This window comes from Schistocerca americana, chromosome 9 (assembly GCF_021461395.2).
Source record: "Schistocerca americana isolate TAMUIC-IGC-003095 chromosome 9, iqSchAmer2.1, whole genome shotgun sequence".
Taxonomy (NCBI): domain Eukaryota; kingdom Metazoa; phylum Arthropoda; class Insecta; order Orthoptera; family Acrididae; genus Schistocerca; species Schistocerca americana.
In genome coordinates this window covers 110,609,542-110,631,324 of record NC_060127.1, presented here as the reverse complement: position 1 = coordinate 110,631,324, position 21,783 = coordinate 110,609,542, and positions in this window count along the sequence as shown.

Here is a 21,783-nt window from a genome sequence, read left to right as displayed (position 1 = left end):
TTGTCTAAAATTGTAATATGATCTCATTGCTTCAGCTTTCATTTCTGGTCGGCAATTTGCCTTTAGTTTTTTTACAATTAGTTGCACGATATTTCGGTTTTTACTGATAATTACGCTACCATTCCGACTTAATTTTATGTCCTTTATTTCTTGGGCCAGATTAACTTGTATTAGTGTACAATGTCTGTTGTTTCCCTTTTTTATAGATTTGAAACGCGAACTGCATGCTCACGATCAGTGTAATTTTTTGTAATTATCTCTTTGTTGTCAGTCTCCATGTCTGTTGAATGGCTTTTTTTCCTTAAGTTTCATTTGGGTAGTGTAGCCTTGTTCTTCATAACCTTGAATAACTGTGCTGTGTGTATTGATTGTCCTCTTCAATAATCTCTGTAACATTTGGGTGTTGCTCTCCATTTCGGTCAGTATCTATAACTGTTAGATCTTGCTGTATATTTTCAGTTGGTTGTTGTGTTGTTTCTTCATTAGTTGTCCCATTTTCTACTAACTCGCGTTTGCGTTTTCTTTGTCATACTAACGTGAGCTTAAGTGCTATGTCTGTCTGGTTCTACTCATGGATTGTTCTTTGCCCTGTTCTGCGCCTTGGCCTCTGCAAACGCGGGCTGATCCGACATGAACGGGGTCCTGGCTTGACAATACCCTACATAACTTCCCTATTTCCGACTGTCCGGAAAACTTGCCTACTAAATAACAGATGTAATTGCAGAACACGACAATTTTGCTTAGCAAATAAATTGTCCGATATAATTCACCTGACTTGGCTAGACTGCCTTGCTGCCTTCCACAGGCTCAAAGTAACTCGTGTGTCCACGTGGTTCGCGGAGACACAATTTCTACATACCGTAGCCAAATTTTAGCAACATTCAACCACCTAGCCACGAAAAATTAACATTTGACAGAGAATAAATTTGAATAGACAGTGATGGAAGAGGGCCAACAAATTCTAATATTAACCCATGTGGATGGTTTCCAAGGGACATGGAGTAATAAAACAAAGAAAATTCACAAAGAAGCAAAAATTATAAATATTTGGAAAATATTAGAATGTATACACAAAATATTAGAATGTATACACACAATGGTATAACAGGTGTAGGATTTGTTATGAATAGGAAGGTAGGGCAAAGGGTGTGTTACTGTGAACAGTTCAGTGACCGGGTTGTTGTAATCAGAATAGACAGCAGACCAACACCGACAACGATAGTTCAGGTATACATGCCGACGTCGCAAGCTGAAGATGAACAGATACTGTATGAGGATATTGAAAGGGTAATGCAGTATGTAAAGGGGGACGAAAATCTAATAGTCATGGGCGACTGGAATGCAGTTGTAGGGGAAGGAGTAGAAGGAAAGGTTACAGGAGAATATGGGCTTGGGACAAAGAATGGAAGAGGAGAAAGACAAATTGAGTTCTGTAACAAGTTTCAGCTAGTAATAGCGAATACCCTGTTCAAGAATCACAAGAGGAGGAGGTATACTTGGAAAAGGCCGGGAGATTCGGGAAGATTTCAATTAGATTACATCATGATCAGACAGAGATTCCGAAATCAGATACTGGATTGTAAAGCGTACCCAGGAGCAGATACAGACTCAGATCACAATATAGTAGTGATGAAGAGTAGGCTGAAGTTCCTGACATTAGTCAGGAAGAATCAATACGCAAAGAAGTGGAATACGGAAGTACTAAGGAATGACGAGATACGTTTGAAGTTATCTAACGCTATAGATACAGCAATAAGGAATAGCGCAGTAGGCAGTACAGTTGAAGAGGAATGGAGATCTCTAAAAAGGGCCATCACAGAAGTTGGGAAGGAAAGCATAGGTACAAAGAAGGTAGCTGCGAAGTAACCATGGGTAACAGAAGAAATACTTCAGTTGATTGATGAAAGGAGGAAGTACAAACATGTTCCGGGAAAATCAGGAATACAGAAATACAAGTCGCTGAGGAATGAAATAAATAGGAAGTGCAGGGAAGCTAAGACGAAATGGCTGCAGGAAAAATGTGAAGACATCGAAAAAGATATGACTGTCGGAAGGACAGACTCAGCATACAGGAAAGTCAAAACAACCTTTGGTGACGTTAAAAGCAACGGTGGTAACATTAAGAGTACAACGGGAATTCCACTGTTAAATGCAGAGGAGAGAGCAAATAGGTGGAAAGAATGCATTGAAAGCCTCTATGAGGGTGAAGATTTGTCTGATGTGATGGAAGAAGAAACAGGAGTCGATTTAGAAGAGATAGGGGATCCAGTATTAGAATCGGAATTTAAAAAAGCTTTGGAAGACTTACGGTCAAATAAGGCAGAAGGGATTGATAACATTCTATCAAAATTTCTAAAATCATTGGGGGAAGTTGCAACAAAACGACTATTCACGTTGGTGTGTAGAATATGAGTCTGGCGATATACCATCTGACTTTCGGAAAAGCATCATCCACACAATTCCGAAGACGGCAAGAGCTGACAAGTGCGAGAATTATCGCACAATCAGTTTAACAGCTCAAGCATCGAAGCTGCTTACAAGAATAATATACAGAAGAATGAAAAGAAAATTGAGAATGCGCTAGGTGACGATCAGTTTGGCTTTAGGGAAAGTAAAGGGACGAGAGAGGCAATTCTGACGCTACGGCTAATAATGGAAGCAAGGCTAAAAAAAAGTCAAGACACTTTCACAGGATTTGTCGACCTGGAAAAAGCGTTCGACAATATAAAATGGTGCAAGCTATTAGAGATTCTGAAAACAGTAGGGGTAAGCTATACGGAGAGACGGGTCATATACAATATGTACAACTAGCAAGAGTGAATAATAAGAGTGGACGATCAAGAACGAAGTTCTCGTATTAAGAAGGGTGTAAGACAAGGCTGTAGCCTTTCGCCCCTACTCTTCAATCTGTACATCGAGGAAGCAATGATGGAAATAAAAGAAAGGTTCAGGAGTGGAATTAAAATACAAGGTGAAAGGATATCAATGATACGATTCGCTGTTGACATTGCTATCCTGAGTGAAAGTGAAGAAGAATTAAATGATCTGCTGAACGGAATGAACAGTCTAATAAGTCTGAGAGCAAATCGGAGAAAGACGAAGGTAATGAGAAGTTGTAGAAATGAGAACAGCGAGAAACTTAACATCAGGATTGATGGTCACGAAGTCAATGAAGTTAAGGAATTCTGCTACCTAGGAAGTAAAATAACCAATGACGGACGGAGCAAGGAGGACATCAAAAGCAGACTCGCTATGGCAAAGAAGGCATTTCTGGCCAAGAGAAGTCTACTAATATCAAATACCGGCCTTAATTTGAGGAAGAAATTTCTGAGGATGTACGTCTGGAGTACAGCATTGTATGGTAGTGAAACATGGACTGTGGGAAAACCGGAACAGAAGAGAATCGAAGCATTTGAGATGTGGTGCTATAGACGAATGTTGAAAATTACGTGGACTGATAAGGTACGGAATGAGGAGGTTCTACACAGAATCGGAGAGGAAAGGAATATGTGGAAAACACTGATAAGGAGAAGGGACAGGATGATAGGACATCTGCTAAGACATGAGGGAATGACTTCCATGGTACTAGAGGGAGCTGTAGACTGCAAAAACTGTAGAGGAAGACAGATATTGGAATACGTCAAGCAAATAATTGAGGACGTAGGTTGCAAGTGCTACACTGAGATGAAGAGGTTAGCACAGGAAAGGAATTCGTGGCGGGCCGCATCAAACCAGTCAGTAAAATAATGAACAAAACAAAATACACACGCAGTCGGTCGCACACATTAACACTGAACCGAGGGCGCACTTCATACGTGAGGTCGCTTCAACACATGCAACACCTTTGTGCTGCGTTCTTCTTATGGACCAAAGCCTGCATTAGGAACCACCCTGAAAGTATGCAAAAGCCTTGCATTCCTTTTTGCGACCCAGCAAAACAATTTTTATAAGACAAAACGCCGGGCCAAAAGCTGCACAAGGTGCAAGTCGTGAGACTGAATTCCAAAAAAACTCTCCTCTCGATATGAGGCAAAGCGCCACACGGTTAAATCAACTCGACCTTCGAAGAGACCTCTGCTGCAGACCCTCATAGAGCTAGAAGCTCTCTGGGTCACTCTCGGATGCTCTCTGGGGAACTCTGGGATGCTCCCTTGTGGACTCTGCGAAGCTCTCTGGTGCACTATTGGATTTGCTCTGGTTCATTCTTCGATGTTCTTAGTCTATTTATTTGTTTTATTTTTCATTTTAAAGTTGAGAACTACGTAGCCACTTTCCCCACACAACCCCATGGCCACGAAAACCCAGAGATGAGGCTTGCGTCACCAACCTAACACCGGCAACTTTCACACAAAGCGAACACCCCTCTTTGCGTACCTGAAAACAAGGTTTGGCCATTCTGTAATACTATTGATTGTCTAAAGCAGACTAAACCACCGTACAGCAAAATGAAACACAACCACGTTCATTCGTGCCAGTTTTGGAATAGGTAACAAGGAATAAACATTTTATGGAATCATAGTCCTGAGTTGGGTTGCATATAAAAACATGGAAGACCTACGTTGGTTCTTTATGAACTCGCAAATGAGCCCACAGCGCCATTGTAACAGCCATATGATGCTTGCAAATCGTATGAAATAGGCTATAGGTCAGTCTTCTCTGGTACGAAATTTAGCAACTAAAGCACCCGAATTGTTCTGTAGGGTGCAAACTGCACTGGAAAGCAAACAAAATGATAATGAAAGGGGACCACAGGACCCTTTCAACCTGCATGTCAAATCCCAGATTGTGACCAATACCAGAAGTCCAAAACGCTTGAAATTCCGGGCTGAAGGAGATAGGTTTCATTCGACTGCCCTTTATGCTGTGAACTACGTAACACCTGTCACAATGGGACGATGGAATGTTTCGTTGCAGATGTAATGACCACACTCATTAAGACATTTATTTCACTTCAAGAGCGAAAATCGGTTCCCGTTGATTACTGACAGGATCACAACCGCACCCACTCTTGCACTTCGTTGTCCGACTGAAATTGACTACCACATGTCTTTCTTCAGGTCGCCAAAGATGTGAAAAGCATACAGTAAAGGTATAGGCTGTGCAAGGGATGTGTAAGTGTTCCCCAACCAAATTGCTGAAGTTCACCTTCGTCCAACTGGTAGTGTGGGGGTGGGGGCTATCGTGCAGGGTGGTGATCGTTTTGTCCAAAACTGGAGTAAATGTCTTAACACATATAGTGATTACTTTTGAGTAAAACCGTCCCAAGCTCCCATTGTAATGTTAGGTCATTTGACAGTTTCTGTGAAGATCAGTCTTGGCCTGTAAGTTGTCCCTCACTTCTCGATGTGAATGAGCAATATTTTGTCTCCATGAAATTTCGTAAGTATAGGGGTAACCTTCGTACCACCCCACTCTAGATTATTGCCAGACGTATCAAAGATGGCAGCCTGTATACTTGGCAACAGCGCATGACATCACGGAAGACAGCGGCCATGAGGACACCTGATGATGCAAGTACAGTTAAACAAGCTGGCGTCTTTTAGTGGGAAAGTGCCATGCTCCCTGCCACATCCCCCTGGTGGGAAGTTAAAATTCCATCAGTACAACGCAACGCAACACACCACGGCTACCTCCACCAACCTAAGAAAATGGCGGGAAGAAAGGTCAATTGGACTACTTACACCAACCTAAGTCTTCCTAGGAATTGGTGGGAGGGCTTAGCCTGTGGTTGACATACGTCTTTATTTTCAGTCTTACTTCGTCTTTAAACAAACAATTGGAGGCAGTACCACAAAGTCTACTTACCATGGGGTCTGGAGTCCAATGTACATAGTACCGCCACCAGTGGGCGCTGTCACCTCTTTTGTGATGTATTCCAAGATGGTGGTCTCCAGGGGAAAACAGTGGGAAAATGACAGCCTGTGCTGGGCTGCTGGAGAGAGGAAGTAGTATATTTTGGAACAATTTATTTAGGGACGGATCTGGGATAGTACAATTATCACACTGACGTAAAACACTCGCCCTGACGTGCTTGGGTTCACAATACACAGTCTGCAGACCTGCAAACCACTCGCAAATGACGGAAATAATGCAGTACGCTTAAGTACAGGCGTGATGCTCACTACTCGTAAACTGTCCAAATAACACACAGCACAGCCTGTACACCTGCTCGCCAAATAATGCAACAGACATGCAAATAAAGCGCGCATGTGCTGGCCGCTGCCTCCAGAGGTCAGAATGCACTGGCAACCCCCACGAAGTTGACACGACCATCATTACATACATTTTTTACATTCCACTACATTTACTGTTTTCCATGGAGAGGAGTCTCTGGGATGTGCACAGTTCAAAGGTTTTTTACTCGGATACATGGATGTTGTAAATTTCTAATGCAGACACAGCTATGCGATATATTCCTAGGGAAGATACTCATTGATGAAGTAGTTGGCCAACAGCAAGTTCTTTATTTCACTCTGAAACCGATCTTTCATATAAGATTTTTGATATACTCTGGTAAGTCACTGAATATATGAGTACCCATGTATTTGACTCGTTCTTGTACTAATGCTAAGCTTTTATACTCCTTATACAGATTTTTTTGGTTCTGGTATTATGTCTTGCACTATTTTGTGTAAAAATACATGTTGGAAATGAGAAGACGTCAATAAGTATACAGGTTGGTCCATTGATCGTGACTGGGCCTGATATCTCACGAAATAAGCATCAAACGAAACTTGTCTAGCTTCAAGGGGGAACCAGATGGCGCTATGGTTGGCCTGCTAGATGGCGCTGCCATAGGTCAAACGGATATCAACTGCGTTTTTTAAATATGAACTCCCATTTTATGACATTCGTGTAGTAGGTAAATAAATATGAATGTTTTAGTTGGACCACTTTTCCGCTTTGTGGTAGATGGCGCTGTAATAGTCAAAAACATGTGACTCATAATTTTAGACGAACATTTGGTAACAGGTAGGTTTTTAAAATTAAAATACAAAACGTAGGTACGTTTGAACATTTTATTTCGGTTGTTCCAATGTGATATATGTACTTCTGTGAATTTATCATTTCTGAGAACGCATGCTGTTACAGCGTGATTATACCACATTAATGCAATTGATGCTCAAAATGATGTCAGTCAACCTCAATGCATTTGGCAATACGTGTAACGACATTCCTCTCAACAGCGAGTAGTTCGCCTTCCGTAATGTTCGCACATGCATTGACAATACGCTGACGCATGTTGTCAGGCGTTGTCGGTGGATCACGATAGCAAATATCCTTCAACTTTCCCCACAGAAAGAAATCCGGGGACGTCACATCCGGTGAACGTGCGGGCCATGGTATGGTGCTTAGATGACCAATCCACCTGTCATGAAATATGCTTTTCAATACCGCTTCAACCGCACGCGAGCTATGTGCCGGACATCCATCATGTAGGAAGTACATCGGCATTCTGTTATGCAGTAAAACATCTTGTAGTAATATCGGTAGAACATTACGTAGGAAGTCAGCATACATTGCGCCATTTAGATTGTCATCGATAAAATGGGGGCCAAATATCCTTCCTCCAATAATGCCGCGCCATACATTAACCCGCCAAGGTCGCTGATGTTAAACTTGTCGCAGCCATCGTGGATCTTCCGTTGCCCAGTAGTACATATTATGCCGGTTTACGTTAGCGCTGTTGGTGAATGACGCTTCGTCGCTAAATACAACGCGTGCAAAAATCTGTTGTTGTCCCGTAATCTCTCTTGTGCCCAGTGGCAGAACTCTACACGGCGTTCAAAGTCGTCGCCATGCAAGTCCTGGTGCATAGAAATATGGTACGGGTGCAATCAATGTTGATGTAGCATTCTCAACACTGCGCGAGAGTCAGGAATCTTGAAAACGTCGATTTGTCTGTTACTGATATGCGGATTAGCCACGACAGCAGCTATAACACCTACTTGGGCATCACATGTTTCAGGTCGTGGTTGTCGTTTCACATGTGGCTCAACACTTCCTGTTTCCTTAAATAACGTAACTATCCGGCGAACGGTCCGGACATTTGGATGATGTCGTCCAGAATACAGAGCAGCATACATAGCACACGCCCGTTGGGCATTTTGATCACAATAACCATACATCAACACGATATCGACCTTTTCCGCAATTGGTAAACGGTCCATTTTAACACGCGGAATGTCTCACAAAGCAAATACCGTCCGCACTGGCACAATGTTACGTGATACCACGTACTTATAAGTTTGTGACTATTACAGCGCCATCTATCACAAAGCGAAAAAAGTGGTCCAACTAAAACATTCGCATATCTTTAGGTACTACACGAATATGTAATAAAAAATGGGGTTCCTATTTCAAAAAACGCAGTTGATATCCGTTTGACCTATGGCAGCGCCATCTAGCGGGTCAACCATAGCGCCATCTCGTTTCCCCTTCAAGCTAGAAGAGTTTCGTTCTTTGTAGTTTTTTCGTTTCATGCTCATTTCGTGAGATTTTTGACCCGGTCACTATCAATGGACCACCCTGTATGTGCTGAGAACAAGCAGTTAAAATACTAAGTTTCTCAAAAAAATCTCTGTGTGATGATCTAGGACTGACACCAGATAGAATTCTAATGACACATTTCTGAATTTTGAAAACGTTCTGTTTTTGAGAGGAGTTCCCAAAATATGGTTCTGTAAGTCATTAGTGAATGGAAGTAGGCCGAATAAACCACATTTTTAAATCACCTATTTCTGCTATCATGTGTACTGCAAATGTAGCTGAACTACAGCATTTGATTAAGTCTAGAGTGAGTGTTTTCCAATTTAGGTTGTGGTCAATTTGTAGCCCCAAAAATTTGACACTGTCTATGGCTTTAATTTCATTGTTTGAATACACTATACTTATCGGGTCAGGTATTCTTTCTGAGATACTAAACTGTATGTACTGGGTCTTGTCAAAATTCAGTGACAATCCATTTGCTGTGAACCACCCACTGATACTTACAAATACTTTATTAGCCGATTGCTCAGTGAGATCACGGATACTGTTTTTATACCAATCTAAAAATAAGACAAAATTTGCATTTTGTGACATGTGAGGTCATTTACATATAATAGGAACAAGGGACCTAAAATGGAGCCCTGGGGCAACCCTTGCCTGATGGTTTCATATTTTGAATGACTATTATGTGCGGTAATCCTGACACACGAACACACACAAACGCCAGAGGGAGGGGGGGGGGGGCGGGGCGGGGGGGTGAGAGTGAGTGTGTGTGTTCAATTAAAAAGATAGTAAGGGAACCATGAGCCTGCTACTCCTGTTATCCGATATTTTAACTTTTGTGTAAGGATATCCTGCTTAACACAATCGCTTTAGCCAGATCACAGAATATTCTAAGTGGTAATAACGTTTGATTTATTGCTTCTAATACATGATCTGTAAAAGTGGATTTCAGAAAGGATTATCAATTGATGAAGCGATATTCAAACTGATTGCAAATGAGAACATTTTTCTTTACTAAGTGTTCATAAAGTCTATTGTACATAACCTTTTCAGACACCCCGAAAATATTGCCAATATTGAAATGGGACAGAAGTTTTCCACTGATATCTCTTTTTTTTGTGTGTGTATGGTTTGATAGTAGCATATTTAAGCCTATCTGGAGAAGTAACACTGTGGAGGGATTCATTACATAGTAACTCAGTTCCGAGGAGCATCATTTAATTATGTTAGTGCTGATTTCATCTTAACCACTGGAACATTTGTTTTTAAGAGAGCTAATAATATTAGAATATTTTACGCTCGATACTTAGGAACTATGCAAACCAAAGTTGTCTGCTACTGAAAGGAAAAAGTTGTAACCTCCCAAAGATAGATAAATAATAACCACCCAACAGGAAAAAATATAATTCTGTAATTCCCATTCAGCGTAACCTCCCACAGATAAATTCCGTAACCTTGGAACAATAAAATGTGACTAATCTCCTAATAAAAAATGTGACTCATAGATGACCTTCCAATAATTGACTGTAAATTTAAACTGGTAAATTTTGGACGTTAGCAGTGCTGCGTCATGGCTGATCATACAGAATAAATTAAAATTCTTACCTCAGTGAAGTCGTCGGATAACACACATATATCTGCTCTTACAATTTTTTCTGGCACAGCCCTGTGCAATGCTGGCCGATAGATTTGACATGTATAAAAGGAAACAACTGATTTTTTTTACAATAATTGGGATGACCATGGATTGGAGAAATTAGTAAATTCTTTAAATTGAGATGAATGATTGCCAAAAGTTAATTTTTATAAAAAAGATTAAGAGATTTTTAAACATTTACATGGGACTTTATATAAAAATACTACATATGCGCGAGGCTGCTTTTACCTTATGCTACATCTCTCAGGCTCCGCCATCGCTCCCCACGACCGGCCCAGCCAACTTCATACACACGACTGCTAGGTACTACTTACTCCTACTGCTACACAGTTCCTACTGCTGACAACACTGCTCTCTGGTCTGAGATTCTCTTACAGCTTACATATTGCAGGCAGCGCGTGAGCAGTACATCGAAATTACATCCGCTCGAGTGCGCTAGCAACAAATTCCTTAATCGCGGACCTCTTCCAAAGTTGTTGAAAGTGTCTGCAGTTTTCGAGGTCTCTCTTATCAACCCGATATTTACATTTAACATAATTTCCTCATTTGCCTTATTAGTTTTCCTGTTCAACTTTTTACTATATTCCATATAGTTTTTATCTTACTAGAGGCATTCATTTTTTCTTGAAAATAAATTGATAATGACGCTCATATTACTTTGTTTAGAATTTTACAATATAATTTGTAATGCTATTTAGACCTGTAGCCATTGTTTTCCCTTGACATTAAGTACAGTCTTCTTCTTGTTTTGCAAGATACTTCTATTCCATTCGTAATCCAACGTTGGGAAGCATTTAATCTATTTTCTTTGATTACTTTCTTAGGGCAGCGGTTGTCAATGTGACCTATGACCGTATTAGAGAAAGTTAAATTTTTCATTTATCCTGGGTGAATTTTATACATCTTTCCAGTCTGTATACCTCAGTTTTTTATACCTTAAATTCCTGTTTCATTTGTTATTCATATAGTTCCCACTACCTGTTATTAGTTGAATCTGACCCCACTATATTAAATGTAAGCAACTGGGCATCATGATCTGAAAGTCCATTAAATACTGGATTTATACTATGATTTGCTAGTGTGTTGGTATATCTACGAAAATGTTATCAATAGCAGTGCTGCTGAAACCCATACCCCTGGATGGAAACAGTACTAAATGAATGAGATAAGTGGTAAAAGACTCTAGTACGCATCTTGATTGACTATCCATCAGAAAACTTAAATTAAAATCTCCGCTTAGTATGAGTTCATTGTTTTCGGAAGTTAAGAAGTTTAATACTGCATCAAGCTGTTTAGTGAATAGCTGGAAATTACCAGTTGGACTGTAATTATTTTTCTGTTGTGTGTTTCTACTTGTGTGGCACATGCTTCCAAACACAGCAGTATTTAAGAACGTCAATGTTTTTATAATTGTGACTCTTTCTAATGGAAGTGGCAACACTTTCTCCATCTCATTTTCTACAATACTTCGAAGCTAAGGCATACCCATCCATAGTAAGCATTTCAGTTTCACTGCCTAAATGAACAGAAATACAAATATCAACAGGATTTGTAGACTATAACTCATCTAAACAGATCAGAATTTTTTTAAAACATCTGATATTTTGATGCGGTAAATTTACTGTTACTTTCTTCGTCTTCAAGTATTACGCCTAACATTTACAGATACATCTTACTTCAATATTGAACGTGTAGATAATGAGCTTAACCTAAAAGAACTACTTCCATGAGTTGCAGTGTCCCTCCTTCAAGCATTTGGTACCAACCTAGCCAGTATATCCTTCCCTATTCTTAGAGATGCAGACCATGAGAAGTAAAGCCCCACCTACCAATAGTGTCAACAGGAACCAAACCAATCCCTGACCCAGCACAAGCCCAAAGCAGTCGATCCATTTCCATATTGACCCTCTCCACAGAGCTGTTGAACAGGGGTCGATCGTACCACACGATAGGCACAAACTCAACGTTAGTATGGTTCGTTGCTGGTACTATTTTTACCAGGTCACTCTCAGTACTGTAGCCCTGGTCTCTATCGATACTGTTCCCTACCCCACCTACTATTACATGATGATCATCCTTCGTGAAACCTTTGCGCAAAGACCCTATGGCCTCTATCACTTGGCTGAGAGATGCACTAGGCTTGATCGCCGTGTCCTGGTCCCTTGATGGTTAGAAACGTGGAGAGCACTCTCCGCGCGACATTTGCGTCGCGGCACGCCATAGTCAGTCATCCTACGATGACCTACTGTATTCACTACAAACTGCTGCGTACTAATATCGTCGTGTTCCTCAGGATAGCAAAAACGCTAGCATTCACTAGTTCCTTTAACAGCATCAGAGCCTCAGCTGTCGGAGGCTGGCCCACACGACGGAAATCTGGGACCATTCCCCAATTTTCGTCATGACCGTAGCAGGTGATGTAACAGTGGATCCTATTGCTATCTCAAACACCTTGATGTCGAGCTCCACCCCTTATCAGCCAAACTTCCTCCATCGCAAAAGAGGAGGCTCAGGCGATACTCATCTCCTCTCAAAGATGGTGAGTGCTGCTCCCTCATAGTAACATCGACACTGCAGATCATGCTCCACTTCATCACAATCCTGTGCCACAAGTCTGGACGGTATCACATCAGGTGTTGCAGCATCTTTCGGTTGTGAGCAAGCTCGTTATCCTTCATGCATACAATCACATCTGGGCGGAATCTCCTCACTTTGGTTTTCTCCGGAAATATCATTCGTACACGGGTGGACAGATCTTGGCCGCGGTTTTTTTATTTGGAAAAAGCCTACATCTGTTGGACTGGTATCCTCCATACTCTCTACCTGTGTGGCTTCCGAGGCTGCCTGCCCTGTTTCCTTCAGGAATATTTAAAACGCCAGTTTTCAAGATACAATTGCTTTATGCGTCGTAAGACGCCTTTAACCGGGAGTCCTGAGCGTCGTCCTCTTTGCTACCGCCATTAATCATACAATGCCCTGTCTGCCGCCGGGCATATCGTTTTCGTTGACGATTGTACCATCTATTACAGTTCTCCACGGACCTGTCCCAGCGATGTCTCGATCGTCTTTACTCATGGAGCATCTACAATGGCTTTCGTGTTTCCACTGACAAAACTGTTCGAGTGAGCTTCTGTCTGCGCAATTGGTTTCTCCCACCATCTTTAGATCTTGGGCATGTTGCTCTTCAGTTCGCTGAAACCACTAAATTCCTGGGGCTCGTGCTGGATAGGAAACTGTCTTGTCCTACCATGTCTCACCTGGTTGCCTGCTGTATGCGGTCCCTCAATGTCCTACATCCTCAGCGCCATTTCCTGTGGAGCGGATGGGACGACTCTTCTAAGTTTAGTTTCGAACGGGATTGCTTCAACCGTCGGAGAACAGTCCCAGTGAAATTAGGTAATGCGCTTGTAGGTGCACAGACGGAATTCTGCTTCTTAAGCTTGGTGAACGGAAGGGAACATACGTTTCTGGCTGACACGGGGGCAGAAGTGTCTGTTATTAGTCTGGACCTGGTTAGCAGGAGAAGGCTTGAGCCACCATGTTATAGGTTACGTGGTGTGGGAGACAAAGTGGAGTCATTGGGTACGACGGTTGTTTCGTTTATGCATCTACACGTCCGTCCATCTTAAATACAATTCACCACAGTGGAAATCATTTGGCCCATGGCGCCTTTTATACTAGCCCAGTTCTCTGTTTGCAGAAGCTGTGGACTACTACTGTCATACGAAAGTGATGTTCTCCTCAGCAGATACGCGTACCGTTTGTCTACTCTGCCCAGCCGCCCCTCCTTTGTCGATAGGCTACCCTCTTCTCTGCTACCTCCTGGAGTTGGCTTGCGGCCCTTGCTCCAGCAGCTTAAATTTTAGACACCTGCCACTTTCCGAATGGTTGTGATCATTCCACCATCTTGCCTTCGTGCAGAGGCCCGTTTTCGCCTGGAACTTAATTCGCTTCCTAAGGCACTACTATGGCCTCACTCTATCGCCTTCAGTTTCACTACCTTCCCACGGAATTTTGCGATAGTACCTTTGGGTACACTGATGGCTCCCGGACTGACCATGGTGTCGGGTAGGCCTTCATCATTTGCAACGACGTTTTTCGGTATCTGCCTACAGTACATCTGGCGACACAAGCTTTCCATTTGTCAATTACTCACTCTCTCGACGCTCTTCAAAGCATCTGTGCGCTGTACACCGTCCATCCCTTTGTAACAGGTCCAGGAAAGTTCACAATTGTTCACTCTCTTGATGGAGCCACTGTGGTGTTCGTGGTTTTCTGACGTTGCTGCCAATACTGCAGTCTTCGTACCTCGGCGCAGTAGTTCTTATAATCCCTCCGATTATCTGTCGCCGTGTGTCAGCAGCAGGCATAACCACTGGTCTCGCCCCCCCCCCCCCCTCATGTGAACAACCTCCGGGGAATTAAACCTCTCCCAGTCACCTGGACGATCCATTCTCAGCCCTCTCGCCGCGAGGAGACCATTTTAGCTAAGTTGCGTATTGCGCACTGTCTTTTTAGCCATCGCGATTTTGTAAGTGGTAATCCCCTACACTTTGTCCTCATTGCCCTCTATCTTTGACAGTTTGCCATTTCTTGATGGTGTGACGCCGACTTACATACAACACTTTAACACGACGTTAACTTGGAGTTCTTTAGCAACTTCATCAAATCTTTAGCCGGGAGAAAAATTATTTAGTAATTATGCTCGGTGAAGATACGTTCTCGAAACTTCAGCAAAAGCCCGTACCGAGATACTGAGCGTCTCTCCTGCAGAGTCTTCCACTGGAGTTCATCTGTCATCTCCGTAACGCTTTCGCGATTACTAAATGATCCTGTAAAGAAGCGCGCTGCTCTCCGTTGGATCTTCTCTCTCTCTTCTATCAACCGTATCTGGTACGGATCCCACACTGCTGAGCAGTATTCAAGCAGTGAGTGAAAAACGGTACTGTAACCTACTTCCTTTGTTTTCGGATTGCATTTACTTAGGATTCATCCAATGAATCTCACACAGTCTGGCATCTGCTTTACCGACGATCAACTTTATTTGATCATTCCATTTTAGATCACTCCTAATGCCTACTCCCAGATAATTTATGGATTTAACTGCTTCCAGTTGCTGACATGCTATATTGTAGCTAAATGATAAAGGATCTTTCTTTCTATGTATTCGCAGCACATTACACTTGTCTCCATTGAGATTCAATTGCCATTCCCTGCACCATGCGCCAATTCGCTGCAGATCCCCCTGCATTTCACTACAATTTTCCATTGTTACCTCTCGATATACCACAGCATCATCCGCAAAAAGCCTCAGTGAACTTTTGATGTCATCCACAAGGTCATTTATGTATATTGTGAATAGCAACGGTCCTACGACACTCCCCTGTGGCACACCTGAAATCACTTTTACTTCGGAAGACTTCTCTCCGTTGAGAATGACATGCTGCGTTATGTTATTTAGCAACTCTTCAATCCAATCACACAATTGGTCTGATAGCCCATATGCTCTTACTTTGTTCATTAAACGACTGTGGGGAACTGTATCGAACGCCTTGCGGAAGTCAAGAAACACGGCATCTACCTGTGAACCCGTGTCTATGGCCCTCTGAATCTCGTGGACGAATAGCGCGAGCTGTGTTTCACACGATCGTCTTTTTCGAAACCCATGCTGATTCCTACAGAGTAGATTTCTAGTTTCCAGGAAAGTCATTATACTCGAACATAATACGTGTTCCAAAATTCTACAACTGATCGACGTTAGAGATATAGGTCTATAGTTCTGCACATCTGTTGCACGTCCCTTCTTGAAAACGGGGATGACCTGTGCCCTTTTCCAATCCATTGGAACGCTACGGTCTTCCAGACACCTACGGTACACCGCTGCAAGAATGGGGGCAAGTTCCTTCGCGTATTCTGTGTAAAATCGAACTGGTATCCCATCAGGAAACGGCGTATAGTGAACTCTTAGAAAGGAAGAGACAGTTCTTGTAAATTGCGTTTGCTATATACTGTGTTCACCAACCCACTGAGGACATTTTTTTATGCGATTCCCAAATACAACCTTTTTAACCCATTTGTATGACACTGTTACCAATTAGTTGGGGTGTTGCAGAACCTTCGTTCTCCTATCCTGTTATGTGATGCTGGGGTGTAGCTGCGTACTAGTGGCAGGGAGAAACTGTCTTAGCGGTGTACTGCAGCAGGAAGCCGATTCACAAATTCGGCCTACCGTAACAACAGTGGCAACTCGCGCTCCACAGCAGTGTCGACGAGGCCTTAACAAAACTGGCGACGAGGGTTTGCAAAAGTTTCGGTACCAGAATTGTGTGTAAGCAGTAAAAGCCTTACTTTCACTACCACGTGACAAAGTTTTTAGAGATTTTGGTCTTACGTAAAATCCGTAAGCGATCAGAAATCATCTATTCCTCGATGGTGAGTGTTCATCGGAGGTGAGGGTATCATCTGGAGTGCCCCAGGGAAGTGTGGTAGGTCCGCTGTTGTTTTCTATCCACTTAAATGATCTTTTGGGTAGGGTGGATAGCAATGTGCGGCTGTTCGCTGATGATGCTGTGGTGTACGGGAAGGTGTCGTCGTTGAGTGACTGTAGGAGGATACAAGATGACTTGGACAGGATTTGTGATTGGTGTAAGGAATGGCAGCTAACTCTAAATACAGATAAACGTAAATTAATGCAGATGGATAGGAAAAAGAATCCCGAAATTTTTGAATACTCCATTATTAGTGTAGCACTTGGCACAGTCACGTCGATTAAATATTTGGGCGTAGCATTGCAGAGCGATATGAAGTGTGACAAGCATGTAATGGCAGTTGTGGGGAAGGCGGATAGTCTTCGATTCATTGGTAGAATTTTGGGAAGATGTGATTCATCTGTAAAGGAGACCGCTTATAAAACACTAACACGACCTATTCGAGCGTTTGGGATACCTATCAGGTCGGATTGAGGGAGGACATAGAAGCAGTTCAGAGGCGGGCTGCTAGATTTGTTAATGGTAGGTTTGATCATAACGCGAGTGTTACGGAAATGCTTCAGGAACTCGGGTGGGAGTCTCTAGAGGAAAGGAGGCGTTCTTTTCGTGAATCGCTACTGAGGAAATTTAGAGAACCAGCATTTGAAGCTGACTGCAGTACAATTTTACTGCCGCGAACTTACATTTCGAGGAAAGACCACAAAGATGAGAGAGATTAGGGTTCGTACAGAGGCATATAGGCAGTCACTTTTTCCTCGTTCTGTTCGGGAGTGGAACAGGGAGAGAAGATGCTAGTTGTGGTACGAAGTACCCCCCGCCACACACCGTATGGTGGATTGCGGAGTATGTATGTAGATGTATTCATTCAAAGTCATTGACCGCCTCTCTCATCGTTCGCTGTGCTCATTTTCGCTTCGTTGATCTTTTGTTCGTCAGCTACGTTTTCACTTGTCTTGAATCTGAGTTGGAGATATGTTCAGAGAGTAGTTTCGTAACACAGGTATTCAACCCCGTTGGGTCTTCCCCATGCCTTAAGACCTTGCTTCGAAGAAACTTGTCTACGGCAGACGGAACGATGTTTTTGAATTTTTCCCATTAGTACTCCACAGCTTCGTCCTCATCACTGATTATTTGCAGAGTTTGAGTATTAAGCGTCAATTTCTATCCTGTCACTCTCGCTAAGCAAGAATAGCTTCCTATCTTCGTTAACATTCAATGTGAAGCTCGTAGTCGCTATCAGAGCCTTCCGACGTTCACAGCTTCCGGGTTTCATGGTAACAATATATTCATCTCGTGTTCAATCTTGCAAAAGGAAAAATTCTGTGTCCTCAACAATCTTGCTTACACCGTGATGACTATACGACAAAGGACTTATTATGTACTATCAGAAATAACGTATTGCCCCCTTCACTAAAATTATAGACAGCAACTGAAATATACTAAATTTCAAACTACCAGTTGGCTGGAGCGCTAATCTGACATACAATCGCTAAATGTGAAAGTTAAAATCTAGATGAATTCATTCCTGTTTGGCTGAGTACGCAGCCAAATTGTGCGGCTAAATACGGAGTTAAAGAAATCGTCAATACTTTAATCAAAAATAAATACCACCGAACTTTCCGTTGTCCAGAGCTGAAATACGGCTTCCCGTTTATTGAGCCACTTGTCAATAACACCATTCAGAAATTTAATTACTTTCGCCCATACGTTTATGGCAACAAATCAGAGCTGCCGTCACATTTATCACGGCAGATAGTCCACCATTGTATAATCGCGACGGAAGCAGATCAGCCAGATAGCAGCCGCATAACTCGCCCATTATTCAGTTTCATACACTGCGGCATATTTCCCTCTTATGAGCTCGGCCAGCACACGCTAAACTGTGTAACGCTTCGTGGCCCAAACTGTAGTCAGTAAACAGTCTTCGTGCTATGGCTACTTCGTTTAGGTGCAAGCGCGCTGGTTCTGTCACGTTTCTTTGCTGGACGCTGTTCGGTAATTTCATTCATCAAACATTTGATTTGATTTTCGGTAGGCTTGTGTTTCGTTTATTAACAGAGGAATTCCTAGCAAGGATAACAGTCTTAAAACTGACATACTATCTCAGACAGTACCCAGAATATATGTTATACGACTACATATACACTACTGGCCATTAACATTGCTACACCACGAAGATGACGTGCTACAGGCGCGAAATTTAACCAACAGGAAGAAGTTGCTGTGATACGCAAATGATTAGCTTTTCAGAGCATTCACACATGTTTGGCGCCGGTGGCGACACCTACAACGTGCTGACGTTTCCAACCGATTTCTCATAAACAAACAGCAGTTGACCGGCGTTGCCTGGTGAAACGTTGTTGTGATGCCTCGTGTAAGGAGGAGAAAGGCGTACCATCACGTTTCCGACTTTGATAAAGGTCGGATTATAGCCTATCGCGATTGCGGTTTATCGTATCGCGACATTGCTGCTCGCATTGGTCGAGGTCCAATGAGTGTTAGCAGAATATGGAATCGGTGGGTTCAGGAGGGTAAAACGGAACGCCGTGCTGGATCCCAACGGCCTCGTATCACTAGCAGTCGAGATGACAGGCATCTTATCCGCACGGCTGCAACGGATCGTGCAGACACGTCTCGATCCCTGAGTCAACAGATGGGGACGTTTGCAAGACAACAACCATCTGCACGAACAGTTCGACGACGTTTGCAGCAGCATGGACTATCAGCTCGGAGACCATGACTGCGGTTACCCTTCACGCTGCATCAGACAGGAGCGCCTGCGACGGTGTACTGAACGACCAACCGGGGTGCACACATGGCAAAACGCCATTTCTTCGGATGTATCCAGGTTCTGTTTACAGCATAATGATGGTCGCATCTGTGTTTGGTGACATCGCGGTGAACGCACATTGGCGATGACGAATACACCCAAATTGCGTGAAAATCTAATCACATACCACTTCTACTACAATAGATTTGTCCAATGAACACCTGTTTATCACCTGCATTTCTTCTTAGTGTAGCAATTTTAATGGCCAGTAGTGTGTGTGTGTGTGTGTGTGTGTGTGTGTGTGTGTGTGTGTGTGTGTGTGTGTGTAAAAATATATAAATGAAATAGTAGGTTCTCATGTTGTCCGTTATAACAGTGTCAGACGCAGAAACACCGCAAGTAAACCGTTATTGTAGCATTACACAGCTGTCACAAATCGGTCACAGGTATTACATAACTGCGAATATGCGTGCCAATGAATTTAAGTTCCAACGAAATTTACCTCGGCCGCCACACTGACGATAATCAGAACACTGAGAGGATCCAGTCCATCATTTGTCTGTGTGGAAAGTGTACTGCTTTATTTGCTGAATCGTTAGTTAAGTATTAAACACGGCTAAAGAAATTGCAAATAATGATTAAAGTATGTTTAGCTTTTAACTGCACGAACTGAAGTGACAGGAACTAACGTAATGATCGTTCAGAACAACTTATCCTGTTTCATATTTGCTGTCTTAAACGACCTACACTTCCCTCAAATTATTTTCAGGAGAAATATATATACAACACAAATGATCAGGGTAGTCTCAACAAACACACACTTACTCACTCTCCCTCCCTCTGTCTCGCACAATCAAGGCCCAGAAAACTAACTTCCGACAATTTATTGAACACTATTAATCACTAGTCGGAACCAAGTGAGTCTGTTACAATTACACTGCTTTTATACATATTCATAGCAAAATATACAGTTTCTATTAGTTAACCACAACGCACTTAGAAATCCACTTTTTAATTTCGGGTGGTTCCTGCTCGTTTTACATAGTTTTCTGTTTATTTTGCGAGCAACAAGATGCCCTTGGGTAGACGTAAAGTTCGTCCACCTTTTGTGTGAAACTTTCCTTGTTGTTGCCTGTGTACACACAAATCGCCACTGTTCGTTTTTGGAGAAACAAAAAGCGCTATGAGCGATTTGAAGCTAGTTTAAAGTCCTCATGGTTATTAAAACTGTGCCGTCCGTACGTCTCGTACAAATTTATTAGGTTGGCGCAGCCAGCGCTAATTCGGATTACTTGGCTTGGCGCCAGCCGCTTGTCACCTTTCCGTTGATGACAAGCTTCAAACGCATTGACTTTTCAGCGCTTTAATTTTTTCCAGAAATCCTCTATTGTGCCGTATCGTTCGAAAAACTCGAATTTTTCTTTTCAAGTAACTTCCCTGCAACTTCTACAATGTTACACTAATTATCCATGTAGAGCTGATGCCACTTTCCATAAGGTGTAAATAGCTCCATCACTGTTTTTGCTAAAGGTAGTCCAGCGCTGGAATATATCTTGAATGAGGAAATGTATCCATTACTCCAGTCACACAGCATCCGAATGAGTATGACATATTTCGTAAATTTCGACGGAGTCAAAACATCTCAATTGATGAACGAATGATACCGTGGCGTGGACAGCAATCAGCAGTTGATCGCTGATGATGCTGTGGTGTACGGTGTCGAAGTTCGGTAAAGTCACCCAAGTCATCGTGTATCCTCCTATAATTTCTGTTTGGCGTGATCAGTAGCAGCTAGCCCTAAATATAGAAAAACGTAAGTTAATGCGGGTGAGTAGGAAAAAAACCCATAAAGTTCGGATACAGCGTTAGCGTTCTCCTTGACACAGTAAAGTCGTTTAAATATCTGGGCATAGCGCTGCAAAGCGATGAGGTGAAAGGAGTATGTGACTGCTGTGGATGGGGACCAAATATCTCACGAAATAAGCTTCAAACGAAAAAACTGCAAAGAACGAAACTTGTCTAGCTTAAATGAAGAAACCAGATGGCGCTATGGTTGGCCCGCTACATGGCTCTGCCATAGGTCAAACGGATATCAACTGCGTTTTTTTAAAAATAGGAACCCCATTTTTATTACATATTCGTGTAGTACGTAATGAAATCTGAATGTTTTAGTTGGACCATTTTTTTGCGCTTTGTGATAGATGGCGCTGAAATAGTCAGAAACATATGGTTCACATTTTTAGACGGACAGTTGGTAACAGGTTTCTTAAATTAAAATACAGAACGTAGGTACGTTGCAACATTTTACTTCAGTTGTTCCAATGCGATACATGTACCTTTGTGAATTTATCATTTCTGAGAACGCATGCTGCTAC